The sequence below is a fragment of the Neomonachus schauinslandi genome, chromosome 16 (assembly GCF_002201575.2).
Source record: "Neomonachus schauinslandi chromosome 16, ASM220157v2, whole genome shotgun sequence".
Classification (NCBI taxonomy): domain Eukaryota; kingdom Metazoa; phylum Chordata; class Mammalia; order Carnivora; family Phocidae; genus Neomonachus; species Neomonachus schauinslandi.
In genome coordinates this window covers 11,694,067-11,707,715 of record NC_058418.1, presented here as the reverse complement: position 1 = coordinate 11,707,715, position 13,649 = coordinate 11,694,067, and positions in this window count along the sequence as shown.

The window sequence follows — 13,649 nt, the reverse complement described above, 5'->3', positions numbered from 1 at the left end:
TCTGCCCCATCTGGCTGGCCACGATGACAGTGACAGTACGATTACGCTAGAAGGTGGTAGATGAGGCGGGCCCCGTGTGGCTCCGCAGCTCCTGTGCTGGCGGGCGAGCCACGCCGGGCCCCCGGGCCCCCGCGGGTCACAGCCCAGGGTGGGCGGTGACTGAATAAGCAGCAGAGGCTGGGGGAGCCCAGAGGACATGAGTGGAGGTCCCCAGGAAGGCCTCGTGGATCGGACCCCTGTTCATTCTGTTTAGAATCAACACCACCATCATATGTTTCAACTGCGAAATAGAACATTCCGAAAAGTTCGGACAACGGATAGATGGTGTTAGTGCATTGTAAAACACCTGTGCCTCCCACATTAAGAAATACCGTACCCCCAGGGGCGCCTGGGTGGCTCAGTCGGTTAAGCGTCTGCCTTCGGCTGGGGTCGTGATCTCGGGGTCCTGGGATCCAGCCCCGCATCGGGCGGGCTCCCTGCTCGGTGGGAAGCCTGCTTCTCCCTCTCGCACTCCCCCTGCTTGTGTTCCCTCTCTCGCTGTCTCTGTCAAATAAATAAATAAAATCTTAAAAAAAAAAAAAAAGGAATACCTTACCACACCCCAGAAGCCCCTCACCACCCCACACCTGGCTGTCATGTGCTCCCTCTTGACCACATCCCCCCCCCCCCCCCCCCCCCCCCCGGGGAACCCTCCCCCCCCTTTCCCAGAAATAATTCCTTCCCTTTTTTTTTTTTTTTGCTAGTTTTATGTTCCTCGATGATGTAGTTCATTTTATCTCTTCTTGCACTTGATATAAATGGAATCGTACAATATATCTTCTGTTGTGTCTGCTTTCTTTTGCTCGGTGGTGTGTTTGTGAGGTTCCTCCACGTGTCTGTTAGTAGTTAACTCATTTTTATGAACATCCCCCAAGTACTTCATGCATTGCACTGTTGGTGGACATTTAGGTTGTTTCCAGTTTGGGGCTGTTATAAATAAGGCTGCTGCGAACATTGTTGTGCATGGTTTTTGGTGAATGAATGCCTGCATTTCTGTTGGGATATACCGGGAAATGAAACTGGTGGACATGCATATGTTCAGGTAGATACTGCCTATGTTAGTTTCCTATGGCTGATGCAATAAATTACCACAAATTTGATGGCTTAATACGAAAGAAACGTATTCTCTGTACTTCTGAAGGCCAGAAGTCTAAAATGTTCACTGGGCTAGAATCAAGGTGTCAGCAGACCCATACTCTCTCCAGAGGCTCTAGGGAAGAATTTGCTTTTTGCCTCTTCCAACTTCTGGTGGCTACCAGCATCCCTTGGCTTGCGGCCACATCCCTCCAATCTCTGCCTCTGTGATCACATTGCCTCCTCTTCTGTCTGAGTCACATCTCCCTAGACCTCCCTCTTATAAGGATGCCTGTGATGGCATTTAGGGACCACCTGAATAATCAGGATAATCTCCTCGTCTCAAAATCCTTACTTTAACCACATCTGCAGAGGGTTTTTTTTGCCATCCATGATCACATTCACAGATTCCAGGGATTAAGCCGTAGACACCTTTTGGGGGACATTTTGCAGACTGCCACATTGCCAAACTATTTTTCTGAAGTGTACCAGGTTACTCTCCCACCAGCACTGAATGAGAATTCTTTTTGCATCCTCTCTTTACACATCGTCATCAACACTTGGTATTGTCAGATACTTTAATTTTGCCAATCTAATGAACGTGTGGTATCATTGTGGTTTATTTTTCTTCTCCCTGATGATTAGTTTCTGCTCATTCTTGAATGACAAGTAGGAAGTCTTTGGTGGATAGAATGGGCAAGGGTATTACAGATAGGTGGAATAGAATGTATGAGATCTCAGGGAACATTTGTCTTCTTTTTTTTTTTAATATTTTATTTATTTATTTGATAGAGAGAGACACAGCGAGAGAGAGAGCACAAGTAGGGGGGTAGTAGAAGCAGGCTCCCCACTGAGCAGGGAGCCCGATGTGGGGCTCAATCCCAGGACCCTGGGACCATGACCTGAGCCGAAGGCAGACGCTTAATGACTGAGCCACCCAGGCACCCCTTGTCTTCTTTTCTTTTTGTTTCTTTTCTTTTTTGAGAGAGCGAGTGAGGGGTGGAGGCAAAGAGAGATGGGAGACACCCAGTGTGGAGCCCGATGTGGGGCTTAATCTTGACCCTGAGATCATGACCTGAGCCGAAATCAAGAGTTGGATGATCAACCGACTGAGCCACCCAGGTGCCCCTCAGGGAACATTTGTTTAAATTGAATAAGAGGTCTTTTTTAAGGCACTAGGTTATTAAAAGAGAATGCAGAGAGATAAATGGGACAAAGTCAAACTTAAATAAGATGGTCCAATATGAGGCTCTGGCTGGGCAGGGAAGGGAGAGAAGCCAGGAGGGGTCTGGCCAACTGGCCCCAAACAGAGAGATCAGGGGAGTGGAGCTCTCTGTGAGCTAATCTACAGGTGTGATGGCAGTGGGGGCCTGGGGGCCTGGAAGGCAGGTGCTGGGATCAGAGCTCAAGATACTGGATTTTGAGCTCGCAAAACAGTAATGGGTTGTGGTTAAAACCAGGGCTTTTTGATTTGGGACCCAGAGACTCCTGCATTAGCATCCTGGCCCTACCACTTTACTAAATGTCACCCAGAACTGTGCTCCTTTCCTGACCCCCCAAATCATTCAACAATCATTTGCCCATCGTCTGTTCTGGCTACTACAGGATGGGTCAGATCCAACCCCTCCCTTGACAGGCTCTGGCTTAGTGGGGGACATGATCACTGGGGGCATCTCAAAGGGACATACAAGGAGCTGTGGAAGCTCAGAAGGGGCACACACTGACTCTAATCTGGCTTCACGGAACTTGGGCTTCCTTGAGGCTTATGTCTTCAGGTTCTACCACCCTCAATGCCACTTCCTCATTGACATCTGTTGACTCTGGTCACTTGCCCTCATTCCTGAAGACTCTAGCACCTCCTCACAGACTGTATCTCTACCCCATGCCACGGTCCTACTGGAATACTTAACCTCCCTGGTTGGAGGGAGGTTGATGACTCAATCTTCCAATTATCTAGCCTCTTGGTCTCCTTCCACCTCATCTCTGCTGACCTTCATCCCACTCCAGCCATTCATTCCCGTGACCACACCTTGGACTTAGTCATTACTTGGAAGTGCAGCGCACATAGCAAACATTTGCTGAGCATTCATACCACATGTCAGGCATAGTGCCAAGTGGTTTACATGTGTTTACCCTCACAAAAACCTGCAAGGTTGGTATTAGTAGCCTCATTTTAAAGGTGAGGATGCACACTAAGGAAGGTGACGTCACTTCCCTGGCTGATGCATAGTGAAGTGGCAGGGCTAGGATGCTACACAGGATTCTCTGGGTCTCACATTAAAAAGCCCTGGTTTTAGGGGTGCCTGGCTGGCTCAGTTGGTAGAACATGTGACTCTTGATCTTGGGGTTGTAAGTTCAAGCCCCACGGTTGGGTGTGGAGATTACTTAAAAACAAATAAAATCTTTAAAACAAAACAAAAAAAGCCCTTGTTTTAACCACAACCCATTACTATTTCCATGCCTGAAATCCAGTATCTTGCACTCTGATCCCAGCACCTGCCTTCCAGGCCCCCAGGCCCCCACTGCCATCACACCTGTAGATTAGCTCACAGAGAGCTCCACTCCCCTGATCTCTCTGTTTGGGGCCAGTTGGCCAGACCCCTCCTGGCTTCTCTCCCTTCCCTGCCCAGCCAGAGCTTCATATTAGACTATCTGATCTTTCTCGCTAGCTCTCTAATAGTTAGGGTCCCAGCAGGAAACAGAGGGCATCACAGCTGGGATTTCAAAGATAATTTAATGAAGGAACTATTTGCAGAAGTGTGGGCAGGGTTGAGGGAACCAACAAGGGAGGTGAAAGCAACAGGAAGCTGTGACCACCCTTAGGTCTGCAGGGGTGAGGAAAGGAAATGGTACTACTGGAGCCCAGCAAGAGCCATGGGACATGCCTGAGAGGCGCTGAAGTGAAAGGTACAGCCATGGCCAGAACCACGGTACTGACACAGAACTGGGAGTAGGAGAAGAAATATCCAGAACGGTGCTTTCTTCTCCCACTCTAACATCCTGCTGGTGCCTCTGTGGAGGTCCCAGCTAGATGTCAGACGGCAAGGGAGCCCAGGGGATGTTGTCCATATGGGTAGAGAAGGGTGGAGAGTGGACCTGGAAGGGCAAAGGGAAAATGACCAGCACACTTTTTTTTTTTTTTAAGATTTTATTTATTTATTTGAGAGAGAATGAGAGAGAGCATGAGCGGGAAGAGGGTCAGAGGGAGAAGCAGACTCCCCGCTGAGCAGGGAGCCCGATGCGGGACTCGATCCGGGGACTCCAGGATCATGACCTGAGCCGAAGGCAGTCGCTTAACCGACTGAGCCACCCAGGCGCTCTGACCAGCACACTCTTGATTGCTTTACGTTGGGGGCCTTCTGCCTCATCTAGCAGCATATCCCTAGCCTCAGTCCAGGTGGTTGTGACCTGTTCAGAGAAGGATGGTGGCAAAGTAGTCCAACTTCTTGGCCAGCCTCTCTCTGTCACCACTCTCCCACAATTAACCCCTGACACTACCCTTTCAGTCTCAACAAATACAGTTAAGGCGAATCAGTTGTGATTTCTTTCAGCTTCTTATTCAAACCTATAGGTATCCACACCCAGATTTCCTTCACTTCTCCAGGCTGTGTTGCAGGCAGCCTCTCCACCCGTGCATTACCCAGCCCATCATGACTCCCAGAGCATCACTCCGTCATCCTTCCCTTCTCTGTTTCGACAGTCCTTCCTGCTATCTCTTCCCTCTTAGCCTATACATATGTCCAAGTTTCTACTGCCTTAAAAACTAACAAAGAGCCTCTACCTCCTGCCTCTAGTGCTTGTCCTTTTTCTCCTCCTCATCCCATCCAAAATTCTTGAAAAGATATATATGAGTTAGGGTTCTTTGGCTGCAAGCAACAGAGACTGACTTGTGAGCTTAAGCAAGAAAGAAATTGATTAGAAGGAAATGAGGGTGGCACACAAGATGGAGGGAGAGACCGAAGAGCCCCGCTTCTGAAAGGACTTGAACCAGGGCAGTGGCAGGGATGGAGACAGCAGGAAGGAATAACAGTTTCCTCAGGGCCCTGGCTGCCGCATGAATCAGCTCCAACCAGGTTCCAGCAGCAGGTCACGTAAGCTCACGATTCAAATTCCAGGGAGAGCCTCTGATTGGTGCGGCTTGAGTCACGTGGCCCCCTCTTGGCCTGTGGACAGCTGGGCATCCTGACGGACAGTCTCATGGAATCGTATCTGGTAGGCCAAGGGTGGTTACTCAGAGAAAAATCCGGGAGCTGTCATAGACGAGGGGGAAATGGATGCTGGGCAGGCAGAAACAATGGATGTCTGCGACGAGGAGCACTCCTGCTCACCAGCCCAGCCTTCATCTCCTATCTGAGCCTCAACTCACTGAAACCATTTGCACTGAGCTTGTGGGTGACCTTCTCTTGCCAAATCCAAGGACATTTTTCAGTCTTTATCTGATTCCATTGACCAGTACCTCTCTCTTGGAAAATCTTTCCTCCCTTGGCTTCTGCGTAACAAATCGATCTGCAAAACTTAGTGTTTCAGAATGACAGACATTTATTATCTCATAGTTTCTATGAGTCCGGAATCCATGGGCAGCTTAGCAGAAGGGTTGTGATCTTGTCTGAAGGCTCGGGTTGTGTGTGTGGGGGATATAGCATGCCATAGTTTCCTCAGCGTGGGTGATCCAACAAAGGGATCAGGGAAGGGAAGGAGAGAAAGGAGAGAAGGGAAAAAAGATGTGCAAGCACGCACAGAAGTTGTGGTCTTTTTATAACTTAATCTTGGATGTTACAACCCATCACTTCTGCTCATGTCTGTTCATGAGAAGTGAGTCACTAAGTCCAGGCCTCACTCATGGGGAGGGCATAACACAAGGCAGGAGGCAGGGGTCACTGGGTGCCTCTTAGAGGCTGCCTACCACAGCTTCCATGACCTAGCATATTCATTGTTCTTCTTCCTCCCTGACTGCTTCTTCTCTGGTCCATATAGGGACTCCTCTTCCTCTGCACATCTTTGAAATGTGGCTCTTCCCCAGGCTCCTTTCTTGGCCCATAGCTCTTCTCATTCTGCAGGGTCTTCCTGAGAGACATCATCCACCCACATGATTTTAGCTATCACCAATATGCTGATGATGTCCAAAACTTCAGCCCAGACTCTCTCCGTGATACTGCACATGAATATATCCTAATATTGACTGCAGAGCCAATATAGACTGCTGGATCCAGTACATGTCCCATGGGCACCTCAGACATCAGAGGTTCCGAAAAGAACCTCTTTGAATAAGCTCTGTGCCTCCTCGTATTTTCTCCTGTCTCAATGAATGGCACCTCCATCCACCCAGTCATCCAGGGGAGAAACATGGCCATCACCCTTGACACCACCCTCTCCCTCCCCCTCACATCCAAACATAAAGCCTTGCTGACTTGATTTACCTCAAGGTTTTTCAAACCAGTCACCTGCTCTGTATGGCTAATAATAATGTCACAATATCAGCCTTTAGCTCCTCTTGCTTGGGTTATTGCAACAGCTTCCGGGTTTTTCTTGCCTCTACTCTTGCCCTCTCAGAAACACAGAGCTGCCCTTGATGAAAACCCCCATGGCCTCTGAGATCAAAAGATTCTTAATGATAGGGCCCATCCAGCCTTTCCAGCAGCATCTTTCTGTCACAGTTTATACGGTAGCAAACCCACTGCCTGCCTGCATACCACCTGCTCTTCCTCACATGCATACTTTTGCTCATACTGTCCTCTCTGATTTTAATGCCCCTCCAACTTCAGGAGAACTATTTCCCCTTTAAGACTCAAGAAAAATTTCCCAGGCTGGTATTGTGTCCCAGCACACCACATTGTTTTGATTTATTGATGTGCTTGGTCTCTCCTACTGGACCATGAACTCTTGAGGGCAGGAATTGTATCCTCTCCCTCTTGGCATCCCTAGCACCTTCCATGGAGGTCGTACTTATATTGGTACTCCAGCTGTGCATATTAAATGCATGAATATATAAACGGGAGAGTTATGATAGCCTAGGATTTATGAAATGGTTCTTTCTAAAAAAAAAAAAAAAAGCTTTATTTTTTTCAAGTAATCTGTACACCCAACGTGAGGCTTGAACTCGGAGATCAAGAGTTGCATGCTCTACCGACTGAGCCAGCCAGGCGCCACCTATGAAATGGTTCTTGAAGTCAAATTGAAGTTAGCCAGGGGGAGAAGAGGGGGAAGGACATTCCAGTTATAGAGAACTGAATGTGCAAAGGGTAGGAAGTTGGAGGAAGCCACTTCAAGGAAGTGGTGCTGGTCTGGTTTGGTTGGCGTATACAGTGCGTAGTGGGTGCTGACTGGAGCAGGAGGGGAGCCCTGAAAAACTGGCTAAGGAAGGTTTTGGCTTTCATCCTGTTGGCAACAGGGAGCCCTGAAAGAGTTTGAAGCAGGGAGTGATTTCATCAAAGCCATGTTGTAGAAAGATCGCCCCAGTGGCCAGTTGTGGAGGATGGACTAGAAAGGGCAGGACTGGAGGCTGGGAGGCCAGGTGGGAAGCAGGTGCATCAGGCCTAGGAGGAGGCGTGGAGGCCTGAATGAGGACCTGAAGGCGGGGGTCACTGGAAGAGAAGAGGGGATAGATTTGAGAAGTAGGTTGAAACCTATGAAATTGCTGTTTTGTAAGAAAAAGCCGGTGTTGACTACTGGCAATTTTTATATGGCTCATCTTTATATTAAGAAGGTAAATGAACTGGATGGGACTTTGAGTCTGACTTGTAGGTGAATGTGACAAAGAGGCTGTCAAGGCTGGGGACCATTTTTCTGACTTGATTGCTGGATCGGATGGAGGTGCAAGTATGGGGAGAGGAAACCCACATGAGATTGGGGGTGGGGCATGGTGGGGAAGGCTGTGTGTTCAGGTTGGACATTTTGATTTTGAGGTGCCTTTGAGACCTCCAGGAGGTGGCTGGATATCTGGGTCTGAAGCTTAGGCGAGAGGGATAAAATGAAGAAATATCTGGGTTTACCAGCTTAGAGAAGGCATTTGTGGAAGGGGAAAATTCACCCTGAGAGAGCAGCTGAGACAGAGCAGGAGAACCAAGAGAGTGAGCTTTCTTAGATGCAAAGAGGATTTTTAAAAGATGGTTGTGCCCATGTGCTGTGGACAAGGCAAGTCACATAGGACTGAGAAGCGCCTGTTGGATTTACTAAGGAGGCAGTCAGGGAAGGGGACAGTGAAGGGAGTGGATGGGAGTGGGCTGGATGGGCCCTGGAGGGGCAGAGACTAGGCCTGGCTTTGGGACTGTCCCTTCATCCTCAGTAATGCATGACTCTAGCCACCAGGGGGCAGTGGCCACACGGAATCCCGGTTGGAGCGATTTACTGTGACCAGCCAGCTTGTGGGGTTGTTGTGGGCTCTGGCATAGATTAGGGGGTTGACCCATTGCAGAGGCTGTTTCCTAGGGGGAGGGAAGTCCTGACGTGAAGGGAATAGGGAAGAAGTTCTAGAAGGGCAGAGGAAGGAAGTCCTTTTTGTGAGGTAGACCGGCAGATTCACAATCCCCAGTCCTGTGTTGCAGTTTCCCTCTTGTGGGCCTTTGGGGCTGCAGGGGTCTTATTCAACAAGGTACTCCCAGCATTCGTGGGGTTTGTATTTTGGACCTCGATTTTCTCTACTCTCATTAGTTCCACTTTGCATTGGGCTTGAAGACACACTGAACTTTTGGAGCTCCTGGCTGGCTCAGTCGGTGGAGCGCGTGATTCTCGAACGCCGGGTTGTGAGTTTGAGCCCCACGTCGGGTGTAGAGATTACTTAAAAATAGAATCTTAAAAAAAAAAAAGACATACTGAACTTTTTCCAGTTCTCACCTGCTTCCATGTGAAAGTCCCTCCTCCATGGAAATATCTCGCCACTCACTGCTATCCTTCAGGTTGTATCTCAGGCATCACCTCCTGGAAGCCCTCTCTCACTGTCCCCTCTACCTTCTCTTGGTTCCTACAGAGTACTGAGTGTTCCCTATCTTGAGTCTTAATGTTCTGGCTTATAATTGCTTATTTATTTACTTATTTTTGGTCAGTTTTATTGCGGTATAATTTAAATACAGCATTTACTAGTTCTGAGTGTATGATGAGCGCCCCCCGCCGCCCAACACACACACACACACACACACACACACAGACTCATGTAGCCACCACCACAATCATGATGCAAAACTACCCATTACCCCATAAGTCCCCTCCTACTCGCAGCATTTCCAACCACTGATCTGCTTTTTGGTTGCTATAGTTTTGCTCTGGGTAGAATTTCCTGTAAATGGGATCCTACAGTATGTAGTCTTCTGTGTCCAGCTTCTCTCCCTTTGCTCTGGGATTTATCTGTGTTGCTGCCTCTGTTGTCTGTCTCCCCCCAGACCAGGTCTCTGTGAGGGCAGAGTTGTGCCTCGGTCATCTTTGTGTCTTCAACTCACAGCAAAATACTAGGACACACTAGCACTCGGTAGATGTTTTCTTAAATGGAACTGAATTGAATGTTCTGGGAGAGACCACCTAGGAGAGCCTCTGGACCTTGGATGCGCATAAGGCAGGGCTCATCTGCCAGGTGCCCGTGGCCTTCACGTCTTCAAGTCGCCCTCCAGCTGCTCCTCCACTTGCCCTGGACTTTTCTAGTCTATAAGTCCTTGCTCCTCTGCCCCTTGCTTCGTGCCTCCACCTGGTCCTCTGTCCCCCTCTCCTGCCCACCCCAGCTTTCTTCTGGCCTTTGGAAGTCTCCACCATTGAGCCCTGGCCTCCCTGAGTCTGCCAGTCCCTCAGCTCTCCTCCCACCTCCTGTGGGACCCACCCCCTTCAGATGCCTCTAAGCCTCGGCCTGACGTGTTCTGTGTACCTCTTTCTCTGGACCTCAGGGGCCCCTCTCTCCTGAGCGCCTTTTAGGATGCTGGTGGCAGCTGGCTGTCCCGTTCTGGGGAGCTACATTATGGTTTCTCTTCCCTTTTCTCCTCTGTTTCCTGCCATTCCCCTTATCCCCCACTCAGACACCTTCCCTGAGAGACCCTTGGGGGAATCTCTAAATTTTGTACAGACCAGAAAAACCTCTCTCTCTCTCTCTCATTTCCTTCCCTTGCCTCCCTCCCTCCATCCCTGGGCCCCTTCCTTTTCTTGGCACCTTCCTCCATATTCTTCTTTCTCCAGTGGGTCCTACTCACCTCCCTTTCTCCTGCCAGCCTCCCTCTTCCTCCCAACCCATTCTCCTTCCTCACATACCCTCTCCCACCGCTTCCATCCTTGGGGCCCCTTTCCTCGTTCCCTAGGCCCCATTCCAGTGCTGAGTCTTTTTCTTTCCCTCTTCTTGTCCACTTCCCTCCTCCTTCTCCCAGTGTGCTCCTCCCCCTCTGTGTGCCTCAATTTCCCTTACCTTACCCCCTTTATCCTCAGGTTGTAAGGGAGATGCAAGACTGGGGACCCAGACACAAAGATGTCTACACACGCAAACTCACACAGAGAGGTGGCCACAGATGCATGGACAGACACATTGCATGAGTGAACATGTGCATCCATCTAGACGTGCATTCAGATGTACACACACGATTAAGAGTATCCATAGCTTACGATATATTTTTAAAGATTTTATTTGAGAGTGAGAGAAGGAAGGAACAGCTGCAGAGGGAGAGGGAGAAGCAAGCTCCCCGCTGAGCAGGGAGCCCGACGTGGGTCTCGATCCCAGGACCCCACGATCATGACCTGAGCCGAAGGCAGACGCTTAACGGATGGAGCCACCCAGGCGCCCCGATAGCTTACAATATATTGCACTTATTATACAGCAGGTACTGTTATTTGTACACCTGCTGCACACCCATCCCCAGATAGGGCCTCACCTAGACCCGCATGCCCGCACGCTCCTCACAGGAATCCAGTACTTCTGGAATTGGGGCTCCTTCAGAAGCAGGGGGAACATGCACGTTCTCCCCGTGTTGTGTGCAGTGTACCGTGTACATCTTTGTGTGTGCTTGGTGGCTGCCTCAAGCCTTGTGGGGTCCTGACTCAGGGCTGCGTGTGGAGCCCTTGAGAGCAGTTAGGGCAACCTGCCCCCACGGCTCGCTTGAGACTCCTTCTGGATCTGCCTGTGGTGTGTCAGCGGCGTAAGCCGCTGCTTCACAGGGGTATTCTGGATAATTAAAAGGCGCCTTTCATATATCAGCCCCAGACCACCACCGCTCAGCATACTGTCCAGTAAGCGTCTGATAAGGACTTCGCATGTATCCAGTCAACGTTTTTGGATCATTAACCTCAGTACTTGAGTGCTTAATGTGAACTCATCATATATATAATTATTGCCTACTTGCTCATTCTTGGAAGGGAGAAGCTCCCACCATGTTCGGGTCGTTTTAGGTGCTGGGGGTGAGCTAGAGAACGGGATCTCCTTGGCCTTAGTCCTGGCCCGGAGCTTCCCTTCTAACAGGCGTCAGGGTGTTGGTGCACACACAATGGGGTGCTCCGGACTCTGTTGGGTACACTCATCGCAGGCTCCACTGGTCCTTCTTGGTCCTTCCATGGCGGGCTGCTCCTGTGTTATCATTACACACACCCCTTTTGAGTTCCCTCCTCATTAGTGGGACCCCTGTGCCTTTGTAGGCAAACAGGGTGGGTATTTGTTATATTTATTTGTGTACTATGCACTCTGTGGGTCTCCAGAACCTGCTCATGGTGTCTGTCATGTTCACACCAGGGAGGTCCTGATATTTAGGTGTGCACCTACTTTCTAGGCACGAGCCATAGGGTACTTCCTGCGTTTATTTACGTGGTGCACACACAGTGTGGGTCCCGGGCAGCTGCTTGTTAGGTGGTTCCGTGTCCCTTATGTTCATGCCCTATAGGTCCTGTGTGCCTAGTTTGTGTGCAGGCGGGACAGACGTTTCCTGTATTGATTTGTGTTGTGCACAAGCATGTGGAGTCTGGGGCCCTGCTCTGTATGGGAGTATTAAGTGGTTCCACGGCTCATGCATGTGCTGCCTAAATCCCCGTACCTACTTTGTATGCACATGGGATAGGTATTTCTTGCATTTACCTGTGTTGTGCACACAGTGTGGGTCCCAAGAGGCTGCGGAGTATGGGGGTTAGGAGGTAGTTCCGAGTCTGTTCTGCGCCGCACATGTCCCGTGTACTTACTTTGTACGCCCGCGGGGTAGGTGTTTCCTGTATTTATTTCTGATCCGCGCTTGCAGTGTAGGTCCCTGGAGCCTTCTCTGTACACGTGGGCAGTCGGTGATTCTCGTGTTTCTCTCACACACATGTCACCAGGGTCCCGCGTGCCCACGCAGTCCTTGCGGGGCAGCAGCGGGGTGGGTAACAAAGCGGCGTTGGGCAGCTGCGGCCGCGGAGCCGAGACTCCGCGATGCTCCTCCTCCTCCCTCCCCCAAGCCCCGTCAGGTCTGGGTACCACTCGCAGCCCCATCCTCCTCCCCGCAGCGCAGCGCCCCCCTCTGACTTGGGGCGGGAGCCACGTGCCCTCCCCAGACCCAGAGCCGACCTTCCCTTGCCCAGGGTTCCTTCCCCCTCAGTCCCCCTTTCCTTCCTCTCCCTCTGGGCCTTACTGTGCCTGGCACAGGGCTGGTGCTCACTGAGCGGATACTCCCCTCCTTCCTCCCCTCCCCTCCTTATCCCTGGTGTTCTCGTGGGGTTTTTTTCCCCCACCTGCTCTCTCCCTGTGGGTGCTCCCCTAGACCCAGTTGTCACTCTCCTGGTCTGCTCTCCCCCCAGCCTGCCCCGTTCTGCCTTCCCTAGGCTCTGTCTCTTTGTCCCCCCTCCTCTTCCAAGTCTTAGTTTCAATTTCTGATTCTTCATTTGTCTCTTGCTGTCTCTGTCTTGTATCTCCCCATGGGTCTCTGTCCACCAGAGAGCCTCTTCTGGTGTCTGTCTGTCTCCGTCTCACCATTTCTCTGTCTCCTTTGGTGTCTACTTCCCTGTCTCCTGCAGTCTCTGTCCCTGTCTCTGTGTTTCTCTGCTCAGCACTTTGACTCTCAAGATCTCTGTCTTTGCTTTCTGTCTCTCATTGTCTCTGTCTCTTTTTCTGTCTTGGCCTCTGTGTCTCTCTGTGTCTCTTTTTGCACATTTCCTTCTTTCTGTTTCTTAGTTTCTCTTTCAAAATCCCTATTTCTCTGTGTTTCTGTCTACCTCTCACTAATATGTCTCCTTGTCTGCCTCTGTCTCTCTGTCTCTCTCTCTCTCTCTGTGCCTTCTTCCCTGCCTCTATCCCTGTATCTTTTGGTCTCTGCCCATGTCTTTCTGGCTTTGCTCCCCCCCCCCCCCCCCCCCCCCCCCCCCTTTTTTTTTTTCCCCCTTTTCTCCTTCTTCTTTTTTCTCCCCCCCTTTTTTTTTTGCTTTTCCCCCCCCCCCCCCCACCGCCAACGGCTCTTTTTTCATACTCCCTGATTCTGCATGTCTCTCTTATCTCCATGTCTATCTCTCTGTGCCTGTCTCTCTGTCTCTGTCTTCCTGTTTCTGTATCTCTCCAACTCTGAATGTAGCTCTTTCTCCTATCTCTGATTCTTGCATGTCTATGTCTCTTATTCCTGCATCTA